The sequence below is a fragment of the Bombina bombina genome, chromosome 1 (genome assembly GCF_027579735.1).
Source record: "Bombina bombina isolate aBomBom1 chromosome 1, aBomBom1.pri, whole genome shotgun sequence".
NCBI classification, from domain to species: Eukaryota; Metazoa; Chordata; class Amphibia; order Anura; family Bombinatoridae; genus Bombina; species Bombina bombina.
Window position 1 is genome coordinate 1313034449 of NC_069499.1, and position 7772 is coordinate 1313042220.

Here is a 7772-nt window from a genome sequence, read left to right on the forward strand (position 1 = left end):
AAAGCCTGAGTGGGGGATGGTAGCTGTGATATTATTGTGCTGCAGCATGGAAATGCACCTAGTTCAAAAGTCTTTCTCCACACTTGTAATTAGGATGCTGTGCTGTTATTAATGGCTCTTGCTGCACTAAACCTCTCTGGCCCCCTCAATATATAATGTGCCAACCCCACCTTTTCCACTCCATAAAAAATGCAAAAGGAGAGAAAAGTGGTAATGAAGAAGAAAGAAAAAAAAAAAAAAAAAAAAAAAAGAAGAGAAAAAGTGCCTTTAAAATGGTGTTTGGCACCTAAATCACAATGGGCTTTTTCTCTGTTTCAATTGAGCAGATCTTCCTGTAATGGAAGGCCCCCCTTGGGACACCTCTCCAGTTATTAAAGAGTTATGATGCAGGGTCTTGAATGTCTCTCCCCCACCCAGTTTCTGCCGAAAATGTGGATAGGCCCAGGGCCCTTTCTCTGCTTTATAAAGTGCCCCTTTCTCTTAGCTATGATGTCAATTAGCCCCACTAGTGCTTGACCGCATCTGTTACGCTGACCTTAGGTAGTTTGGTGATCTTTAAAGAACTTTTCGTGAGGCCTTTCGATCCGGTGCAGGCCGAAGCCGGGGGGTTTCCTGGTTTTGTTCAGGTTCTCAAAACCGGATTGAGTTCCGTTTTTCCCAATCTTAAAAAAGGCTCCTTGTATTGATAATCCTCTGCTTGGGGATGTTGCTCCTTATCCTTTTAAGGCTTTATTAGGTCTCAAAAAGCACTTTTTATCAGTTTAATGGAGTATATAACACAGAGCTCTCCACAAGTGCTGCTGCTTCATTAGCTGGCTAGCTCCTCCTTTCGTTTGTATTTTTTTTTATGGGTAAAAGGGCTGATTTCTTTGGGGCAATGCCCCGCAAAAGGCCTCCTCAATGACGGGTGCTACCACTTAGGTTACACTACAGGTATCTGATGGAGAGTTGCTACACATGTGAAAAAAAGGTAAATTTCAACATGCCGAAACAGGAGGCAGGAAATAACCTCAATACTATCCTTATAATATGTATGTCATGTTTAATGTTCCTTTAATTGTAATAGGACTTATTTACTACTTGGTAATAAGGGATGATGAAATAGAACATGTTGGGTGGTTCATTGTCTGGTATTAGATGCTAATGTATTTTATAGGAATATACATATTTTATGCATAATTACTCCAATAAGAGAAACAAGAAAATGATGGATGTATAACAAATGTTTCCCAGTTAAAAAACCATAAAAGCAGAATTTGAATTGTACAGCAGTGCATATCAAGTGCCATTAGAATCCTTTTGCAGTGTAGTAAGAAAAAACAAATGAAGTATTTAAAGGGAGATGAAACCCCAAATGTTTCTTTCATGATTCAAATAGATCACACAGGTGGGAATGAACAAAAAATTTGGTTCATACTAATTTTTGGAATGAATATTCAGGGAAATTAGTTTCTCTTAATATTCGTTGGCTGCATTTTTTGGTATTCATTTAATTTTAAACTAAACGAATACTGAATATTTGTTAATCATTCACGTTCGTTTTCATTAAACAAATGGAAATATCCACTAATCAGCAGCTAGCTGCCAGTAGTGTGTTGCTCCTGAGCATACCTAGGTATGCACAGAGAACAGAGAGAATTTGATTATATATGTAAATTGTTATATATGTAAAGTTGTTTAAAATTGCATGCTAAGGGCTCCATGTACTAAGCAGTCAGCGAGCTACCCGCAACAAATCTCGCGTCAAAACTCGCAAACTGATATGTACAAAGCCGTCAATTATGTTAAAACTCGCATCTTTAAAATTGCGAGCGTACTTATCCGCCAAACCTCGCTACCGCTCCATTTTTCACTGTAATTAGACACATTTGACCACCAACTCGCCAAAAAACGAATGTACTAAAAAATCTATTTGTCCGCTCGCTACAATTTCCGCTCCCACCTCGCTATTTTTGCCTCGCCACCTTTTAGGTGGCGGGCAAGGTACAAAACAATAGGAAAGTCAATCTAGACGCCAGTCTAGACATATATAAAAGGCAGTAATATCAGCATTGTACTTACAGCATAACTGGCGTCTAATTTGTCTCTCATTTCCATGTACATAAATTGCGCCCAATTTGTCGACTGTAATTAAAGAGTAATCTATTTAAATTTGTATTGTTAGTTGTCAATCTTTATAATTATTTTTATATTAATATTTATATATTATCAGATCCAGATGAAGCCATATCCAAATTGTAAATAAATATTACAAAAATAACGCTCTGTTATCACTCTTCAAAAATTTTTGAACAATAATAAAGTTGTTTAGATAAGTTGAACTTTTATAGGAGCAAAATTCTATTCCCGCGACTACTATGATGTTCGTGACACCTTGCATGTCACGTGTTAATAATTGGCCAGACAATTCAACTGAAAGTTAAGTACCATCAGCTTAGTCGCGGCGAGCGAGGCGTCAAATTTATCAACAATCCGCAACTGCTCGCGGCGGGCTAGACTTGTCTATTTATTGGGGGAATATTAGTACATAGCGACAGCGGACACCATTTCGCCCGCGGCGAGTAACGGCGAGTTTATCCGCGTCTACAATGACGGATGAATTGACGGCTTAGTACATGGAGCCCTTAGTCTGAATCATGAAATTGTTTTTTTTACTTTATTGTCTCTTTAATACTGAGGATGCTCAAAGTAGATTCTTCAAAGGGAGCAAACCTATGAACAAATGCCATGCTTTAAATGTATTATGAAGATTTGTAATAGTTAAGCTGCTCTGTAAACAATTGACAGACAAGGCTCAGACAAGTAAAAACAAAATGTTTCATGATTCTTAAAGAGCACACAATTAAAAAAAAAATTCAATTTATTTCTATTATCACATTTTGCACAGTCTTTTTCTATGGACAATTTCTGAGGCACCAGTTCCTACTGAGTCTGTGCAAGAGTTCACAGTGTATATGTATTTGAGTATTTTCTAATGGCTGTCACATGATGCAAAGGGCTGGAAAATGAAAGTGCCCCAAATCCCCTTAAAATAAGGGCTTTATAGTTTCATATCTATCAGAAAAAAGTGCTATTGCATTACCTTTTTACTTTGTATTTTGTAATGATTATGATATTATTCTATTGTAAAAAATAATTTTAAAATTTTGCGGGGCATTGCCCCAAAGAAATCAACTCTTTTACCTGTAAAAAAAATACAAACAACTTCCCAACAGCAAAACCCACCACCCACACAACCAAACCCCCCAAATAAAATCCTATCTAAAAAAACTAAATTCCCCGTTGCCCTGAAAAGGGCATTTGAATGGGCATTGCCCTTAAAAGGGCATTTAGCTCTTTTTCAGCCCAAACCCTAATCTAAAAATAAAACCCACCCAATAAACCCTTAAAAAAAACCTAACACTAACCTCTGAAGATCCACTTACAGTTTCTGAAGACTGAACATCTATCCTCAACGAAGCCGGGAGAAGTCTTCATCCAAGTGGCAAGAAGTCCTCAACGAAGCCGGGAGAAGTCTTCATCCAAGCGGCTAGAAGTGTTCCTCCAGGCGGGCAGACGTTTTCATCCAGACGGCATCATCTATCTTCATCCTTCCGACGTGGAGCGGCTCCATCTTCAAGACATCCGGCGCAGAGTATCCTCTTCATACGGTCCAAGCCGTACACTAAAGGTTCCTTTAAATGACGTAATCCAAGATGGCGTCCCTTGTTCCAATCAGCCAATAGAATGTGAGCTCAATCCTATTCCTATCCTAGGATTTTTTCACCTTTAATTCCAATAGGCTGATAGAATTCTATCAGCCAATCAGAATTCAAGGGATGCCATCTTGGATGACGTCATTTAAAGTAACCTTTAGTGTCAGCTGGGACCGTATGAAGAGGATGCTATGCGCCGGATGTCTTGAAGATGGAGCCATTCCGCATCAGAAGGATGAAGGTAGAAGAGGCCGTCTGGATGAAGACTTCTACCCGCCTGGAGGACCACTTCTTGCAGCTTGGATGAAGACTTCTCCCAGATTCGTTGAGGACTTCTTGCCACTTGGATGAAGACTTCTCTCAGTTTCATTGGGGATAGATGGCCGGTCTTCGATAACTGTAAGTGGAACTTCGGGGGTTAGTGTTAGGTTCTTTTTAAGGGTTTATTGGGTGGGTTTTATTTTTAGATTAGGGTTTGGGCTCAAAAAGAGCTAAATGCCCTTTTAAGGGCAATGCCCATCCAAATGCTCTTTTCAGGGCAATGGGTAGCTTAGGTTTTTTAGATAGGATTTTATTTGGGGGGTTTGGTTGTGTTGGTGGTGGGTTTTCTGTTGGGAGGTTGTTTGTATTTTTTTTACAGGTAAAAGGGCTGATTTCTTTGGGGCAATGCCCCGCAAAAGGCCTCCTCAATGACGGGTGCTACCACTTAGGTTACACTACAGGTATCTGATGGAGAGTTGCTACACATGTGAAAAAAGGTAAATTTCAACATGCCGAAACAGGAGGCAGGAAATAACCTCAATACTATCCTTATAATATGTATGTCATGTTTAATGTTCCTTTAATTGTAATAGGACTTATTTACTACTTGGTAATAAGGGATGATGAAATAGAACATGTTGGGTGGCTCATTTTCTGATATTAGATGATAATGTATTTTATAGGAATATACATATTTTATGCATAATTACTCCAATAAGAGAAACAAGAAAATGATGAATGTATAACAAATGTTTCCCAGTTAAAAAACCATAAAAGCAGCATTTGAATTGAACAGCAGTGCATATCAAGTGCCATTAGAATCCTTTTGCAGTGTAGTAAGAAAAAACAAATGAACTATTTAAAGGGAGATAAAACCCCAAATGTTTCTTTCATGATTCAAATAGACCACACAGGTGGGAATGAACAAAAAATTTGGTTCATACTAATTTTTGGAATGAATATTCAGGGAAATTAGTTTCTCTTAATATTCGTTGGCTGCATTATTCGCTATTCATTTCATTTTAAACTAAGCGAATACTGAATATTTGTTAATCATTCACGTTTTAATTAAACAAATGGAAATATCCACTAATCAGCAGCTAGCTGCCAGTAGTGTGTTGCTCCTGAGCATACCTAGGTATGCACAGAGAACAGAGAGAATTTGATTATATATGTAAATTGTTATATATGTAAAGTTGTTTAAAATTGCATGCTTAGTATGAATCATGAAATTGTTCTTTTGACTTTATTGTCTTTTTAATACTGAGGATGCTCAAAGTAGATTCTTCAAATTGAGCAAACCTATGAACAAATGCCATGCTTTAAATGCATGATGAAGATTTGTAATGGTTAAGTTGCTCTGTAAACAATTAACAGGCAAGGCTCAGACAAGTAAAAAACAAAATGTTTCATGATTCTTAAAGAGCACACAATTAAAAAAAAAAATCCAATTTATTTCTATTATCACATTTTGCACAGTCTTTTTCTATGGACAATTTCTGAGGCACCAGTTCCTATTGAGTCTGTGCAAGAGTTCACAGTGTATATGTATTTGGGTATTTTCTAATGGCTGTCGCATGAAGCAAAGGGCTGGAAAATTAAAATGCCCCAAATGCCCTTAAAATAAAGCGCTTTATATTTTCATATCTATCAGAAAAAAGTGCTATTGCATTACCTTTTTACTTTGCATTTTTTAATGATTATGATATTATTCTATTGTAAAAAATAATATATCACACAAAAGAGGGTGCCAGAAGACTAAGGAATAATAACAAACAACAAATGACAGGTGATAAAATAAAAGTCTAAAATAAATAGATAGATACATCCATGACACATTGGGGGGTAGTTATCAAGCCGTCTACTTTACCTGCCTTCGCCGGTCCAATACGCCCGCCTAAGCTCGCCTACCATCGCCGCCGTGGACCTTCAAAATTTTGCCTAAGTTATCAAAAAAACTGTCAAAAAGCTGCGCACCAAGCAGCGGACTGTGAGAGTTATCACTCATCCGATCTCGCTGCTCCTCGGCTTTTTGACAGCTTTATTGATACCCCTGTCACTAAGCACCCACACTAACTACATTGTTCTACCCCCTATACCAGCACCCCCGGAGCCCGCCGCAACTCAATAAAGTTATTAACCCCTAAACCGCCGCTCCTAGACCCCGCCGGCAACTCTTAGAAATGTATTAACCCCTAAACCGCCGCATCTGGACACCGCCGCCACCTACATTATACCTAGTAACCCCTATCCTGCCCCCCCTATACCGCTGCCCTCTATAATAAAGTTATTAACCCCTATCCTGTGGATCCCGGACCCCTCCGCAACTAAATACATAGTTTAACCCCTAAACCGCCGCTCCCGGACCCCGCCGCAACCTATATTAAACTTATTAACCACTAATCTGCCCCCCTAAACCGTCGCCATCTATAATAAATGTATTAACCCCTATCCTGCCCCCCACTACACCTCCGCCACTGTAATAAAATTATTAACCCCTAAACCTAAGTCTAACACTAACCCTAACACCCCCCTAACTTAAATATTACTTAAATAAATCTAAATAATATTTCTCTTATTAACTAAATTAATCCTATTTAAAACTAAATACTTACCTTTAAAATAAACCCTAATATAGCTACAATATAAATAATAATTATTATATTATTTTAGGATTTATTTTTATTTTACAGGCATCTTTCAATTTATTTTAACTAGGTAGAATAGCTATTAAATAGTTATTAACTATTTAATAGCTACCTAGCTAAAATAAAGAGAAATTTACCTGTAAAATAAAAACTAACCTAAGTTACAATTACACCTAACACTACACTACACTATACTTTAATAAATTATTCCTATTTAAAACTAAATACTTACCTGTAAAATAAACCCTAAGATAGCTACAATATAATTAATAATTACATTGTAGCTATTTTAGGATTTTTATTTATTTTACAGGTAACTTTGTATTTATTTTAGCTAGTTAGAATAGTTATTAAATAGTTATTAACTATTTAATAACTACCTAGCTAAAAGAAATACAAAATTACCTGTAAAATAAATCCTAACCTAAGTTACAATTAAACCTAACACTACACTATCATTAAATTAATTAAATAAATTACCTACAAATAACTACAATTAAATTAAATTAAATAAACTAACTTAAGTACAAAAAATAAAAGAAGCTAAGTTACAAAAAATAAAAAAAAATAAGTTACAAACATTTTAAAAATATTAAAACAATTTTAGCTACTTACACCTAATCTAAGCCCCCTAATAAAATAACAAAGCCCCCCAAAATAAAAAAATGCCCTACCCTATTCTAAATTAAAAAAGTTACCAGCTCTTTTACCTTACCAGCCCTTAAAAGGGCCTTTTGCAGGGCATGCCCCAAAGAATTCTGCTCTTTCGCCTGTAAAATAAAAATACAACCCCCCCAACATTAAAACCCACCACCCACATACCCCTAATCTATCCCAAACCCCCCTTAAATAAACCTAACACTACACCCCTGAAGATCATCCTACCTTGAGTCGTCTTCAGTCAGCCGACCACCGATGGAACCGAAGAGGAGATCCGGAGTGGCAGAAGTCATCATCCAAGGGGCGCTGAAGAAGTCTTCCATCCGATGAAGTCATCATCCAGGCGGCACTGAAGAGGTCTTCCAACCGGGCGATGTCTTCTTCCAAGCGGCATCTTCAATCTTCTTTCTTCTGGATCCATCTTCATCCCGCCAATGCGGAACATCCTTCTTCCACGACGGACTAACAACGAATGAAGGTTCCTTTAAGGGACGTCATCCAAGATGGT